Source organism: Sus scrofa, chromosome 12 (genome assembly GCF_000003025.6).
Source record: "Sus scrofa isolate TJ Tabasco breed Duroc chromosome 12, Sscrofa11.1, whole genome shotgun sequence".
Lineage (NCBI taxonomy): Eukaryota > Metazoa > Chordata > Mammalia > Artiodactyla > Suidae > Sus > Sus scrofa.
In genome coordinates this window covers 7,178,865-7,195,821 of record NC_010454.4, presented here as the reverse complement: position 1 = coordinate 7,195,821, position 16,957 = coordinate 7,178,865, and the positions used below count along the sequence as shown (strand labels likewise).

Genomic DNA, 16,957 nt, shown 5'->3' with positions numbered 1-16,957 from the left:
GGGACAGGCCTGCATGACTGTAATATGAACCATGAAAGTGGATATTAAAGACTTTATTACAGGGTGAGAATGGCTAATTGCAACGTTCCTTTCAGGAAGCTGGAGCTGATGAATCTAAGAAGCGGCACCCAATTATTATAACCCTGTCAGTGCCGCCCAGCGCGGGGCTGGAGGCGGGGGAGCTGGGGGAGGCGAGCTGAAGGCACAATTACCTGAACTTTACCCAAGACACACACCGCCAGCCTGGAATTTTAAAGGGAGGTGGGTTTGGCTCTCAGCTTCCTCTCTGTCACCACCCCCTGCTGTCGATTACTGACCCCCTCCCTTCCTCTCCCCAGGCTCCTTGTGGGAGAGGTGGCATTTGTGAACATCTGCCTGACACTCCAGCCCTCCCTGGTCCCTGCCAGCAGCACAGCTTCGTGTTGAGATGGGGGGCTGTCCGAGGCCCCTCAGCATCAAGCTGCCCAGCTCTCATGTTTCAGATGAGAAGGCAGGCTCTGAGAGGTTGGGGGACCAGGATAGGGGACACACACAGGTTACCCAGCTAATAAGTGGCAGAGCAGGGGGGCAGGAGCCTCCTCTTCTGATCCCGGCTCTGGCTGCACATTCCAGGAGATACGCTAGGACATGTGGGGCAACCAGAGTCTCCCTAACATGAACGGGCAGGTGTAGGCGTTGGCCACCAGGTGTGTGAGAACCTGCTGTGTCTTGTGATGAGCTCATAGAAGAAGACAATGTGGTCCTCGCTGGGGAGGCTACTTATCAATAGCATCATTAAAACTTGTCATCCCCTGCTCCAGGAGTATTTAGTGCTTTACAGTTTCAACAGCTGGGTGTTCAAACATTGAACACCTACAAGGTGCCAGGCACTGGTGATGAAGGATATCGGTATCTCCATATGCAAAGAGCTCACGACTTGATACGAAAGACATATGAGCCAACCCACAATTAGGATACTGTATGAAAAGCGCTAGCTTGAGGCGGGCACACACATGACCTCCTTTAATTTAATCACATAAATGTAAGTGCACATAAAAAGCTAATGCTACAAGGTACCATCTGCCTGGTGCCAACTGAATGGGAGAGACGGCAAAGGCTAGAACTGTCCCAGGGTGAGTGAGCTCACCATGGGGCACACGGTGGTCACGGCTGGTTCACTAGAAAGGCAGGCTATGATGGATGGGTAGGAATTCAAAAGGCAGTGAAGAAGGATGGGCATTGGGACTGGGGAGAGAAAAGATGGGTGTCTTTCCTGCCTTGAACCCAGGAAAGTCAGTACTCAGAATACCAACTCCTCTTTATTCCATCCGAGAGCATCCAGGTCGCCTCTGCATCTGGGAGGCAGACCACCACAATGAGTGGGCTGGTCCAGGGGATTTTTATCTGGAGATAGCCAGAGGATTCAAGATGCCCCAGAACAATAATGATAAAGAAGGGGAGGGGGCAAAGTCATGGAAACCCCACTCCCTTTCCTTGGACTCGGCATGCCCAGAGTTGACTTGGCTGACTCATGTTCCCTGGCCAAGGTACTCAGCCCAAAGAGGCCTGATCAACCATGAGACATGTCCCATTTACTGAGATGCAGGAGATCAAGGAGCAGTAAGGATGAGAAGTGGTTCTTCTTTAGACAGGCTAAGTTTGAGCTGCCTGCTAGACAACCAGATGGAGATGGATGGATTTGGGCAGACCATTTGAGAGTTCAGGAATAATATATGGGCTGGTGCTGGAATAATGTGGATGTCTTTGACATATGGGTGATATAAGATCGTGAGCCTGGAGGAGACACACCTGGAGGGAGGGAGGGAGGGGGAGAGAGAGACAGAGACAGAGAGAGACAGGGGAGGTGGGCAAAGGGTGGTACGTGAGTTGGAATACTGTAGAGACACCAAGGAAAATGAGGACTGATAAATGGCTAATTTATCAAAGTGGAGTGTACTGAGATCTCTGCCTCAGCAGGTTTAGAAACCAGTTAGGAGGGGCTGAAAAGTGAATGGGGCAGCAGGGGGCAGCATCACACAAATAAGTGCACCTTGATCCTTACCTCACGCCATACACTGCTCAGTCCACACTCAACAGATATGCTCACACCCTAGTGTTAGCTTTTTATGTGCAATCACTTACAGTTATGTAATTAAATTAAAGGCAGTGAGGTGCGTGTGCACACTTCTATGTCGCATTTTCCACACTGTGTTATAATTGTTGGTTGACTTATGCATCGCCCACATTAAGCCATGAACTTGAATACGGAGACAGAATCTTGTCATCTTTTTATCTCCAGTGTAACTCAAAATGGATCATAGATCTGAATGTCAAGTCTAAAACTATAAAACTTCTGGAATAAGACACAAAAGAAACTTTTGTAACCTTAGGATAGGTAAAAATTTCGTAGGATATAAAAAGCATTAAAAATTGATGTTACACTTCACGAAAATTTTAAAATTCTGCTCTTCAAAAATGCCATTAAGAAAATGAAAAGGTAAGACACAGACTGGGAGAAAATATTCACAATACAAATATCTGACGAAGACATATCCAGAATATATAAAGAATTTTTACAACTCAATAATCAGACAATTCCATAGGGAAAAAAAAAAGGTTTAAACAGACACTTCACCAAAATAAATGAACCCATGAAAAGATTCTCAATATTGTCAGTCATCAGGAAAATGCAAATTAAAATCACAATGAGATACCACTATGTATATGTAAGTCTTTTTAATTTTAGTATATACACACACGAAGAAGTAAAATTAAAAAGACTTACAACCACAGGTTGGTGAGAATGTGGAGCAGTTGGAATTCTCATGCATTGCTGGTGAGAGTGAAAAACGGTCCAGCCACTTTGGGAAATAACTGGGCAGTTTCTAATAAAGCAAAACATACACAGTATATGACTGACCAATTCCACCTCGACATATTAGGAGAAGTGAAAAAATGCCCAAAGACCTGTATTCTAATGTTCATAACAGCTTGATTCATAAAAGTCCCAAACTAGAATTGACCTAATCCTCTACCAATAGAATGAATAAATAAACGGTAGCTTATTCATATAGTGGAACTCAGCACAGCTCAGGATATGTTGCTGAAATGTACAGCAATTATATGAACTTCCAAAACCATTATGCTGAGTGAAATACCCCAGACACCAAAGAGTGCCTGCTGTATGATTCCATTTGTATGAAATCCTAGGAAAGGCAAACCTGTGCTGACAGAAAGCAGATCAGAGTTTGCCTAGAGCTGGCACTTTGAGCAGAGATAAATAGCCATGAGAATACTTTGTTCTTTGATTTTCAGCGTTGTGGTTGTATGGGTGTACATTTTCCAAAACTGAGCAGACTGAGTATCATTGTTGTAGGTAAATTGTGTCTCAAGAAAGGTAATTTTAAAAAAGTGCAGGAGACAACCCCACAGTACAATACCATATAATTTCCGTACATGTGGAAATAGACCTATTTCCACATGAGGACATAAAAGCACAGAAACATCCAGAAGTACATACATTAAAATGGCTATCTCGTTGACCTCTGGGTAGCAGGAAGGGGAGAAGACTTGATCAAGGCAAGTCGTCAAAGGGACTTCAGCTTTAACTACAGTGCTTTCATTTTCAAAAGGAGAGTGTGTCCACCGATTACCTTGTACTTAGATATTCAGAAAGAGTGAGCAGCGGAGGGGAGCAGAGTTTGTTCCACCATCAAAAGTCAAGTGAATACCTTTTACCTCTTTGGACCAGTCATGCCCTTCAATTATTTATTGAGCATCTGTGTTGCTAGTGATATATGAGAAGACAAGGCCCTTTCTTGGTTCCAACTCTTTCCTCAGCTCACCCCCAAAAAGCCAGGGAGCCCAGTTTTCAGCACCCATCATTTGCTAGCTGGGGGACCAATTTACTCAAATTCCGAAGCCTCACTTTTGCTGGATCGTAATGGCACCTGCCACGTGGTGTTCCTGAGGGATTCTGGGAGGAAACAGAGGCAAAGAGCAGGACATAGGGCTTAGTAACTAAGAGCTGAGGGGCATATTTTCCTATTATTACCATATTTTATTGATTCTGAGATGCAGTTTTTTTCATACTTTAATATTTCTGGAATTGGGCTCATTTTACAGTCACTGTCACAATTTATTTGGCAGGTTTTTTTTCTTTCCTGGTTCAGAAAATAATGGTGTGCCGTACAATCACTGGTGTCTTAGGCTGTATGAAATATGGTGATAACATTTTGCTCACGGCTTTCCTATGAGGCCCTGTCGATTTTTAACCAACATTAGAAATAGGGGAAAAAGCTAATCCTCCTACCAGGCGAGGGAGAGAGAAAAAGCAGGAACGATCTAATTAAATCATCACCACCACTACCCCAACAATAGAATGTTCCATCTGGCACAGCTGTCACTCAGGGGAAGGCTCAGCCGCCTGGGAGCTTCTTAGGTACCACTTCCTGTCTACCTGCTACCTTGTCCCTGTACGCCAACGCTGGTCCCTTGCCCTTTGACCAATCTACTTCCATCAGCCCCTTAAGCTTCCCCACATGCAGGCTTTCCTCTGTAATGACAAATTGTGAGTGTCCTTAGGGAACTTCTTTACCCATTATTCCCCCTATGCTGTGGCCGTCTGAAAATTCTGATGCCACTCTTAGGCTATTCCCCTACCACGCACCTTCTCAGGGCATCCAATATGTTCTCAGTAGTAAGCCACGGGAGCCAACACTGGCTGACTTCTGCAAAAAGAGATTGTTTGGAGAGGAAACAGGAGGCTCATGGAGTTGATGGGAAGGATGGAGAAGCAGGCTGGGAAAATGAAGAGGAATCAGACAGGGGTGGGCAGGAAAAAAATGGCCTGGATGCTGATGCATGGCCACCCCTTACCTCCGGGCCCCAGGATGCTTAGTTGTTGCTGTTACCATGGCCACCCATTTTTCCCTGGAGCCCCTTTCCATCATGCCCTCGATACTCAAGTTCCCTCTGGGCGTGTGACTAGCTTGATCCCAGTTGTATGGGCTCCGCCTACTTCCAGGATGGAGATCGGGAGTATTGGTCGCCTGCCACTCAACCTTAGGGATTGATCCAGAAGCCCAACACTCAGAAATGTTTCCTGTTTGGTATTTGGTCTGCAATTGAGGCAAGCTAACCCCAGGGCGAGGAAAGACCGCTTACAGTCCAGCCTGGTGAGTCAAGGAGATGTAATCCCCGCAGTCAGGGCCAGCAGAGAAATGAGTCCTCCCTCGTTATCCTTCCTTAAAAAGTAGAAACTACAGGGTTTTATTAAAACAACCTTGAAAAAGATGATCAAGAATTATGAATTACTATATGCCAGTAGCAACAACTCGAAAGCGATATTTAAAGAAATCCAGACACCTGTCTGCTTTCTTAACGGACTCTTAACGAATCAATCATACTTAAGGCCAGTGTGACTCAGAACAGCCTGGAACTTGTGGGGAATGCAAATTATTGGGTTCCTCCCCAAACCTGGCGAATCAGACACTCAGGCCTGAGGCCCAGCAGTGTGTTTTAACAAGTCCTCCTGGTGAATGTGATATTTGCTGAATTCTGAGAACTGCTGGCTTCCTCTTGACCTTGACGACCTTGAAGAGTCACCTGAGGAGCTTTAAAAATATTCAATGCCTGGACCTTACCCCAAACCAATTACATCGGCCCGGTGAGGGAAAGAGGCTTTTTAATTTTTTTCTTTTCAAGCTGGGAAGCTAGGTGACTCATGTACAGCTGGGGTCGGGAGACACGGCAGTGACCCACGATGATGTAGAAAGCATCTTAACTCAGGCAAAGCCCTGCGCTCCCTTTTGAGAGTAGGCTCTCGTCTCTCCCACCTTGAGATGTTTGAAACGGTCACCGAGTTTCTCCCCACCTTTGATAAGCCCTTTCCTGCTCAACGGATCTACCTCAATAAAGAAAAATGCAGTCCACCCAGACAAGGGCGGCCACCAGCAATCGCAGAGAGTCAGCGTGAGCCTCCTTCCCACGGCGGAATTCCAGGCAAGCATCTTTGCTTTCTCTAAAGAAGCGCTTTCATGGTCCACATTGTTACCATGCCCTCTCCACCCCCTTCGACCCCAAATCACTGCGAATCCGAACTGCCAGATGTTGCTTGGGTTAAAAGCAGACATTACGGTTCAAAGTCAAGAGTCTTCTCCGCATCAGTGCAGGATCTCGTCTGCCTTCTTCCCCTCTGTTGCAAACGAGTTCTGCTTCCTTGCTGGGGAATATGGCCACAGGCAGCTTTAGAGTGACACTATTTTCACCGAGACCTAAGAGGAAGGAGGGCGTCCAGCTTTGGGGTGGAAGATCCCTGGCCAGCCTTCTCATGTTTCAGTCTGACCTCTTGGATAACAAGCCAGGAGTGGCTCCCTCAGGGAGCTCGGCCCGTAACCAGGGTGTAGGGAAGGGGCACTAGAAGATACACCCCAAAGCTGTTAGGGGTTGGTTAACCCTTTAACTCCCCCCCCTTTTATTCTGCTTTTTAGGGCCGCACCCATGGCATATGGAAGTTCCCAGGCTAGGGGTCGAATCAGCATTGCTGCGGCTGTGGGGTAGGCAGGCAGCTACAGCTCTGATTCGACCCTTAGCCTGGGAACATCCATATGCTGCAGGTGCGACCTCAAAAAAGCGAAAACAAACAAAACAACCCAAAAAACTCTAAGACAAAGATAATTGAAGGTCTTTTTTTTGGCTGTTGTTTTTGTTTTTGGCTTTTTAGGGTCGCACTCAAGCGGCATATGGAGATTCCTAAGCTAGGGATTGAATTGGAGCTGCAACTGCCAGCCACCGCCACAGCCACAGCCACACGGGATCCAACCCACGTCTGCGACCTACACCACAGCTCATGGCAACGCCAGACCCTTAACCCACTGAGCGAGGCCAGGGATCGAACCTGCAACTTCATGGTTCCTAGTTGGATCTGTTTCTGCTGTACCGCAAGGGGAACTCCAATTGAGGGTCTTAAAGGGGGAACAGAGTTGGGGACAAAGGGAGCTATGGGGAAGGGAAAAGGGCCATTTTGAACACAAATTTTGGCCCTTCCTGGATTTTCCTGAGCAGAAACTCAACACAGGAGCAGGAGCCACCTTACAGCACAGGTGGAAGCCAGGCTGAAGTTTGGTCTGGTCTCTAAAGCACCATGTCTGGGCAAGTCCTTGGCACCATGTGGGAGTTTTTAGTTCACACCAGCCACAGGCAGAGGGGACATGGGGGAAGGGTGGGCAGGGAGGGCCTGGGAATGCCATCTTTGCACCAACACCTAGTGTGGTGCCCAGTAGCAATATGTGGGTAGTAGGATGAGTGTGTGCAGTGATGGCTCTCGTTGCCCGCCCTGGGCACTCCTGCTGGGCTGGATTTAACCATAGGCGAGGCAGCATGTTTACAGGGAGCCCATAAAGGTGGTATTTTAGAGACAGAGACGTAATGCAGAGAACACAGGCTACAAGGATTTCAGTCCTTGACGGATGGTACATGTGCAGCTTCAAACAATTCCTGAACCTCGCTGAGTTGGCATTTTCTCAGCTCTGCCATGGGAGGAAGAACAATGTCCAGCTATTTGGGTTGATGGAGGAATAGATGAGATTTCATAGACGGCACTGCTCTGCCCTAACACTTGAGAAGACCCAAGTTCCCATTGTGGCTCAGTGGGTAAGAACCCAACTCATATCCATGAGGATTCAGGTTCAATCCCTAGCCTTGCTCAGTGGGTTAAGGATCTGGCGTTGCCATGAGCTGTGGTGTAGGCTCGCGGCTACAGCTCCAATTTGACCCCAGCCCAGGCACTTTCATATGCTGCAGGTGTGACCCTAAAAAACAAAAAACAAACAAAACTTCCTTCCTCTTTCCCAAATGATTGTTATCATTTAATTATATCATGTCCGAAAATGTGAGTTGATGCCCAAGTGTTTTAAAGGACAGAGAGAATGTCTCGGCTGCACCATGTCATTTATCATGACAACCTCAGTGATCAGGGTTTCTGAGGTCATGCTGGTCCACGTGGCTGTGCTGGTCATCCATCCCTTTTAATCTGGACACGTGGGGAAGAGTCATGTGATCAGAGTTCAAGCTGCTTTGCCTGATGCCCAGATCTCCAATCCTACCTAGGGCTCTGGGCATCCGGATGTGAACCAGCCCCCTGAAGCTGAAGGGACTCTTCTGTGCACGGACTTTTGGGTTGAAGGATGAGAATTTGGGGTTCTCCACCAGAGCAAGGGTGTCCCCCACCCCCAAGAGCCTCAAAGCCTTCCTGGACTCCATGCCATTGCACCTGCCCTGATGCAACCAACCTCTCCTCCCTTGGCCTCCCCCCTCTGCAGACCTCAGTGTCCCCATGTGCTAAAAGGCCAAAAAACAAAAACAAAGCAAAAACCCACTAAATTTTGTTCTGTGGAGTGACCAACTGGTTCTGGCTTGCCCTCTGAAAGTCCTGAGTGGGCCCCCCTGCAAAGCTGATTACCCTACTTGGCACATAACAGGTGCTTATGAATCGCTGGTCCCTGTTCCCTCCATGTGGGGTTGCAGTGAGGGTGGAATTCAACGATGTTTGTAAACCTTTGCTTCTCAAGCAAGGTACTCCACCAAGGAGCTTGCTAGAAATGCAGAAGCGGGCTCCGCCTGTGACCTACTGATTTGGGATCTGCATCTAACAGGATGCCAGGGGGCCCGTTCATCTGGCATTTGAAAGTCTGACCGGGGCTGTCTCTTTCTACCTGGTCCTGAGAGAGCGTACAGAACAAGCCATAACCCGTCTAGGTCTCCTTAAGGAAGAGCCCCAAAGCAATTTCAAGGTCCAGTCCCAGGGTCGAGGCTTTCACAACTCAGAGTTTCCAGGAAGGAGTTGGAGGAGGAGAGGAGAACCAAGGAAAGTTCTAGAATTATGGGTTTCAACAACATAAGTAGAAGTCGCTTGATTTAGCCATGCTGGGCACCTTGGACAGCCCCACGCAACAGACTCCTAGCGAAGGAAATACTTTCAGATGCTGGGGTCAGAACTCACCTGAGTGATGCCCACTCATTCTGATATACAGATGTGATAAGTCATCGAAGCAGCCTGAACCAGCCGTGACAGTACTGCTGGCAGAGCTGCCCAAGGTCCTGCAATATGATGACTGACCCATGAGGGGTGACAGCCTCCTGGCAGGACACAGAGTGTTCCCACCAGGCCCCTCGAGGTCCACAGGTACCCTCATTAGCATACAGCCACTTTCAATGCCCAACCTGCAGGTAGCGCGCCATTCAATTTCCATTTTCTGCTGAGGCTGAGCCTTAACGGTAGCTTCTCTGCAGTAGCCATGCAGGACTCAAAGGGAGAGCTTCAGAGAGATCCCTCTCAGATGAACGTGCAACATTTAATTCTGGAAGCCTGGGCTCTGGCAATGGTTAAGGCCATTTACAAAGTCTGGGAGCTACAGAGCCCTCCCAGCCCTGTGCCTGCCAGGGGACATCTAGGCAGCCCTTAGATTATTAGCCGCTGAGAAAAAATTCTCAGTTTGCATATTAAGGTCAGGAAATGATCCTTTTGCTTTCCTCACTAAATAGCCCACGTATTCATCTTGTGGAAAAAGAGCAATTCCCAGACTCCAGGATGATGAAGGGAGACTCCAAAAACCATTGGTCCACGTCTCCATCTCTAAGCAGCTCGACAGTCAAGTTCAATTGCCAGATAAAAGCCAAAGGTACAAGTGAGACAAAAATCCCTGTCATTGAGGAACTCATAAATGAATTAGGAGATAGGCACACGCACCAATAAATAACTCCAGGATAGAGGAGAGATTAATCTGAGCCCTCGGGGTCTCCCTGGAAGGCTTCCCAGAGGAGGCGGCACTTCCTCAGGGTTTTGAGGGATAAAGAGGAGTCATTCGGGCAAGGAAAGGAGTGAGCAGATGTGACCAAGGAAAGGACCTTTCAGGTAGGACTCTGCTGATTCTGAAATCAGTAGGAATAAAATTTCTTCTGTCCATCTTACCTTTGTCTGGAATATTCTCTTCTGCTTTGCTCTGTGTAGGGAGAACGGGTCAGCAGCCACCTCCTAAAAACTTGAGATTGTAAACCCTTGAGGGCTTCTGTTAGATTCTCAGCAGTAACCGGAAGGGCTTGAGCCCATCCCAGCTGAGCCTGCAAGAGAATTGAAAGCAGAGCTGGAGACTTTAACACCCAATTTCCAGGAAGCTCTCCTGCATGAGCCAACTCATGCCCAAGTTAAAAAATCCCGCTCCAGAGTTCCCATTGTGGCCCAGTGGGTTAAGAACCTGACGTTGTCCCCACAAGGATGTGGGTTCAATCCCTGGCCTTGCACTGTTTAAAGATTCAGTGTTGCTTTGAGCTGAGGGGTAGGTTGCAGAGGCAGCTCAGATCCCATGTGGCTGTGGCTGTGGCTGACAGCTGCAGCTCTGATTAGACCCCTAGCCTGGGAACTTCCATATGTCGCGGGTGTGGCCCTAAAAAGCAAAAAAAAAAAAAAAAAAAAAAAAAAAAAAAATCAAATTTCCGTGAGCAGAGTTAATCTCTTTCAAGGAAAGAATGGGCCCAGCCTGCCCGCAGCCACGGTGGCTCCTTAATGGAAATTTAGATGCTAGAAGCCAGGAGTCAGGAACAAGTGTCTGGGGAAAGCTGCCACCACATTTGAAGGTAATTTCATGACAGCTCTCTCACTGCGGTACCTCGGGAGACCAAACATGGCTTTTAATGACTCACAGAAGCAACTCAAGAAGGTCGTCCTTTTTTGGGGGTGAGGGGGCTTTTTAGGGCTGCCCTCATGGCATATGGAAGTTCCCAGGTTAGGGGTCCAATCAGAGCTATGGCTACAGGGCCTACACCACAGCTCATGGCAACGCCGGCTCCTTAACCCACTGAGTGAGACCAGGGATCGAACCCCCAACCTCATGGTTCCTAGTTGGATTCATTTCTGCTGCGCCTCGATGGGAGCTCTGGAAGGTTCTCCTCTTGGACCGGCCTCTGCTCAGCTTGCTCTGCACTCACCACCTCCTCTCTCAGTTCTCTCTGCCCCCTTGGGTGAGTTGCTATTTTTCTGTGGCTCCAGGGGGTCAGGGATTTGCCTGTAGTTGGTTAGAAAAACTTCACAGCTGCAAGACTCTGAGCCCTGTGCTCACAGCTTTCCACACATTGTCTTTGACCTTGGAATCCCATAGGTGTTATTTGCTTTATTTTGTAGACAGAGAAATAGGCTCAGAGAGGTTAGGAAACTAGCTCAAGGTCACTCAGCTGGTGGGTGGAAACTAAACCCACGTCTCCCGACCCCTAAGCCTGGTGCTTTCCAGTCTGCCACCCTGAGGCGCAGAGGCCCAGGAGAGGGAGTCCAGGCTCCATCAGGAAGTCCAGGTCTCTGGGAACAGCCTGCCCACTTCTGCCCCAACTTTCGGGAACATTCCTGGGAGTCTTCAGAAATTTGCCAGGGGTTTCTCTTGGTCCGGTTTCTTCCTTGGCTAATTCCTTATTTCAGTGACGTCAGGTGAACGTTGGGCCAGGCTCGTAAGGGATTTTCTACATGAATCTAGAGGAGCTCACGTCGCTCCTTCTTTCCCAGGAGGGGTTCCAAAGCCAGTCCTCTCACTCTCCGCATTTATAGATGAGGACACGTGGAGCACAGAGAGGTTGAGACACATTGCCAGGGTCACACAGCTGGTCTGCAGCAGAGCTTGGGTGCCAACCCAACAGTCCGGCCCAAAGCCCAGGCTTTGAGGATGATGTCTTCCCTCCGAGATGAGGATGGAGCTTGAGCCCACAGGCCGCACACCGCTGTCGGGGTCAGAGGCTGGTTCTGGCTCCTGCTTGCCTGCCGACTAGCTCTGGGCATTAATTTTCGAACATGAAAGCGAGATGGTTCCACTGACGCTGTAGGCGGCTCCTCTGGTTTTTGTGGCTCTGAGAGGCCAGGTGGCCCCCGTTTCTGGTCACCATCCTGGTCACCCAGGCCTGGCCTCTGGGATAAGGAAAGAGCGGGGAGCGGCAGGGGGAGCAGCTGTCCCAGTGCAGGGTGGGACCATGGCTTCTGGGCCAGCTCCCTGCACGTGCCAGCAGCCCGTGATTGAATCCCATCACCAGGGCCTGGGTGACAAGACAGGCACAAAAATGATCTGAAGCGGCTCTAATCATTGCGCTGGTGTCTGCCAGCTCTTGTCCAGCTAAGGGTTCTGCCTGCTTCTCTCTGACATGACAGTCTGGAGACTTCAAAGCGATGGGGCTGGCGGAGGACCCAAAGTCCTGGACTTCGCCCAGGATCAGCTTCTCCTGGACACCTTCCTGAACCTGCACCCCTGACTCCTCTTCACCTTCCCTGCGGGATGGGATGAGGGGCGCAGGCTTGGAGGAGTCCGTCTGGCATCTTCTAGTTTCTGTAAGTCCTTACGCGGGGCAGGCATGGGAGTGGGGAGGAGCCTTAGGCCCTGCCTCCACGGCCACTGGCCCAGCCCACCCTGTCCTCCTCCCCAGGGCCATTAGGGCAGATTCCCCAGGTGGCCCCCAATGGTGCTCAGGGCTCCTGGTCCCAGGCCCTTCAGCTCCCTCCACCCCCACCTGCTCCGTCCTGAGCCTTCTGGAGCCAGTGGCAGCCTGGGGTCCCTCCTGGTTGAGAAGTTCTGGCCCCCACCCCCTAATCCTTACTTTAGCTTCTCCCTGCACACACCTCTCACAGGACCTGCACAGGGACAAAGGGCCCCGATGTCAGACCGGCCCGGAGGTGTGTGCTGTGGGTCTGGGGACTGAAACGAAATAAAGTGAGGAGTCCCCCACATCATGCTACCCACATTAGGATGCTTGAGAGGGCTTTCTTTTCTTTTCTTTTCATTAAAAGAATTTAAAAAAAATTAAAGTGTAGTTGATTTACCATGTGCTGTCAATTTCTGCTGTACAGCAAAGTGACCCAGTCACATATATATATATAAATATATATGTATATATATACACACACACACACACATTCTTTTTCTCATATTATCTTCCCTCATGTTCTATCCCAAGGGATTAGATAGAGTTCCCTGTGCTGAACAGCAGGACCTCATGGCTTATCCATTCTGAATGTAATGGTTTGAAAAAAAAAAAAAAAAAAGAACTAAGCCAATGTTAGTGTCCCCGCTGTGACTCCGTGGCTTCAGAACCCGACATAGTGTCATGAGGATGGGGGTTCCATCCCTGGCCTCGCTCCGTGGATCTGGTGTTGCCATGAACCACGGTGTAGGTGGCAGACGTGGCTCAGATCCCATGTGGCTGTGGCACAGGCCGGCAGCTGTAGCTCCAATTTGACCCCTAGCCTGGGAACCTCCATGTGCCTCAGGTGTAGCCCTAAAAAAAGTAAATAAATGAATAAATAAATGTAACCATTTGCATCTACTAACCCCAAACTCCCTGTCCATCCTCGTGTGGGCTCTTTGGTTCAAGATTCCCGGGCCTCTCCCCAGAAATCCGGAAGCAGCATCTCTGGGGGCAGGAAACTGATTCTAAAAAAGTTACCCATGGAGTTCCCGTGGTGGCACAGTGGTTAACGAATCCGACTAGGAACCATGAGGTTGCGGGTTCGGTCCCTGCCCTTGCTCAGTGGGTTAAGGATCCGGCGTTGCCGTGAGCTGTGGTGTAGGTTGCAGACGCAGCTCGGATCCTGCGTAGCTGTGGCTCTGGCGTAGGCCGGTGGCTACAGCTCCGATTCAACCCCTAGCCTGGGAACCTCCATATGCCATGGGAGCGGCTCAATAAATAGCAAAAAGACAAAAAATAAATAAATAAATAAATAAAATAAAAAAATAAAAAAGTCACCCAGAGGAGCGGTACCCACGTTACCACCACAATTCTCACCTGCTGCATCTCGTGCGAGTTGGAAATAATGCTCACGCTGCTCCTCCAGCCGAGGAAGATGATGCGAGAATTGGGAGGTCAAGGCCGTCCTTGGGGCAATGGTTCCTGCAGACCAAGAGGCAGGGGTCCTACTGGCGCGGGGTGCCGCTGGCATTGGGTGGGTAGAGGCCAGGGGTGCCGCTAATCATCCTACAAAGCACAGGATGGCCCTAAACAAAGACCGACCCAGCCCCAAGTGTCCAGAGTGCCGCGGCTGAAGGCTGTGGGCGATGGAGGCGGGTGTGCTGGGACAGGGAGGTGGCCCCAGCTCCCTGGGTTCCTGGAGGAGGAGGCTGAACCTGGCCCTGCCAAAGGAGAGGTTTCTGGAAGCCTCCCCATTGTGCCCAAAGGCTCCTACACGGGAAGGGGTCTGGAGGGGTGACGTGCCTGTGGGGAACTGAAGCAGCGTGGGCTGCCGTGAAGGGGCCTGGAAGTTGCTAATGATCTGGGGTCCAGAGGCCCAAGCTGGTCCCGCCTTCCTGCCAGCATATCTGGAGGAAAGAGCAGCCAAGCCCTTGTCCCCAGGAGCCTCCAGGTTGGAAAAGGAATCCATGGCCCAGCAGGGAAGGTGAGAGCCCCTATGTCAAATGCAGGCTCCTCCCAGCCGGTCCCCAGGGATGGGGATGGGGCGGTGAGATGCCCGGGGAGCCTCCCAGCAGGAACGGAGGCTGGGACCAGGCATGGAGGGCACAGCATTTAAGGAGGCACCTCCCAGGATTCCCATTGGTGTTCAGGGGGTTAAGAACTCAACTAGTATCCATGAGGACGCAGGTGGGATCCCTGGCCTTTATCAGTGGGTTAAGGAGCCGGCATCGCTGTCGCCATGGTGTAAGCCTGCAGCTGCAGCTCTGATTTGACCCCTAGCCTGGGCACTTCCATATGCCGTGGGTGTGGCCCTAAAAAAAAAAAAAAAAAAAAAAAAAAAAAAAAGGAGTCACCTCCCTTTCCTGGGGCTTCCTTAAAAGCTTCACCCTGGAGTGAAGGAAATTGCCCCCTCCCTCTGCCCAGAGTCTGAGTTGGGGAGGGGGCAGTTTCCTTGTATTTCTGGATGCCAGACAATCAGTCTCCTCTTAGAGACCCATAAGACTGTTCCCCCCTCAATACCCTTGAATAAAATAACGAAGGTGACTCCAGGTGCTGAATGACCTCCCCTCCCTAAGGGATCTGGCCCTCTGGTGGCTTTCTCATGCCGTCTTTCTCCCCTCACCTGCCACCCCTGCTCTTTCTTCAGTCTCCACTGGTGACTTTGCCTCTTTCGGCCCTGAGTGCAACTTTTCAGGAACTGGTTAGACGGAAGGGAAGATGCAGGTCCTGCAGGAGGAAGCCTGGCTGGTGACCCCCATGCACCCATCTCTGGTGTGCTGGGTGGTGCTTGTAACCCCAGCCCATCTCAACAGCCCAGGGGACAGTGCTTCGCAAAGGCAGGGTTTGGTGGGAGTTTCCATAGTGGCCCAGTGGAAACAAACCTGACTAGTATCCATGAGGATGTGGGTTTGATTCCTGGCCTCGCTCAGTGGGTTAAGGATCTGGAGTTGCCATGAGCTGTGGTTGCAGATGCGGCTCGGATCCAATGTTGCTGTGGCCATGTTTAGGATAGGCTACACCTGTGGCCCTGAAAGCAAAAAAAAACAAAAAACAAAAAACCCAAGTTGGGCTTGGTGGTCCAGCCTGTCTGAACCATACCAAGCATGCACGCCAGATGGGTACTCAGAAAACATGTGGGCTCCCTCTACTGAGCTACCCTCTGGGCTCCCAAGACAGCAGCTCCTCTCTGGGGTGTCTCTGCCAAACTTTCTTTCCAGCATCCTGCTGAGAAAATCCAAAAGGGTGCTCTTTCCTAGGCAGTGGAAAGGACCCAGGACTGGGGAGCAGGTCTGGCCTGGTCATCTCAGGCCACTAGGACCTGAGCCGTTGAAGATGCTCCAGAAGCCCAGTGTGGTACCCAGCGCCTTGGCGACCTCAGTTTCTGGGCCGTCTGCCGTCCTCGGCCCCTTCTGAGATGGAGGCGACCTGGAGCTGGATGGGGAGAGGCGTCCACAGCCGCCAGAGCGTCAGCTCACAGAGACACACTCGCCCTGGAGCCTGGGCAGAGTAGAACCACTTGGCATCTTGAACGTCTGGCGGCTGGCATTCTGTGATGGTTCCTCAGTTTTAAGGTACCTGGCAGGAACAGAGTGAGGATGACTGGGAAGCCGAGGTGCAAGATTGCAAACCGTGGCTCCGTTTCTCCCACTTCCTGTATCCTCACCCTTTGCAGCTTCTCCCATCAAGAGAGGGAGTCTATCCGCCACCTGCGTTAGCTTCCTAGGGCTGCTGTAAGAAATTACCATAACCCAGCCGGTTTAAACAACAGGAGTTCTTCTTTCACAGTTCTGGAGACCAGAGGGCCAAAGTCAAGTTCTCAGCAGTGCCCTGCTCCCTCCGAAGGCTCGAGGTGGGGGAATCTGTGCCCTGCTTCTGGGAGCTGCCATCCATCTTTGGGGTCCCCTGGCTCCAATCTCTGCCTCCAACTTCGCATGTCTTTCCCATTGTGTCCGTCTGCCTGTGTCTTTTCCCCTCCTAATCAGGACCCCAGTCATTGAATGGATGGCCCACTCTAAATCTAGAACACTTTTATCTGGAGATCTTGAACTTAATTACATCTGCAGAAAGCCTACTTCCAAACAGGAAGTTCTGAAGTTCCAGGAGAACGTGAATTCAGGAGAAACATTATCATCATCATCATTATTATTATTTTTGTATTTTCAGGGTCGCACTTGTGGTATATAGAGGTTCCCAGGCTAGGGGTCGAACTGGAGCTGTAGCTGCCAGCCTGCACCGCAGCCACGGCAACGTGGGATCTGAGCTGCAGCTGCAACCTACACCACAGCTCATGGCAACGCCAGATCCTTAACCCACTGAGCAAGGCCAGGGATCAAACCCACATCCTCATGGATACTAGTCGGGTTCGTTAACCACTGAGCCATGATGGAAACTCGCTGGAGAAACATTATTTCAACCACCCTTTGAATGTGAACTGCCCTGCATCTTGCTTTGGCCAACAGAAGGTGGTCATTGTCAACGGATGGGACAATGTTTATATCTAAGGCCATGAGGCTTCTGCTCTTGCCCTCTGAACTCTGAGACCACC

General features: G+C 50.2%; 1 long non-coding RNA gene across 1 annotated transcript; it reads right to left on the bottom strand.

The window, feature by feature from the left end:
- Positions 2,752-13,969, bottom strand: LOC110255974. Its single transcript, XR_002337004.1, has 3 exons — positions 13,789-13,969; positions 9,950-10,098; positions 2,752-6,254 (listed from the first exon to the last, which is right to left on the bottom strand). It is a non-coding gene; the product is annotated as an uncharacterized LOC110255974 (long non-coding RNA).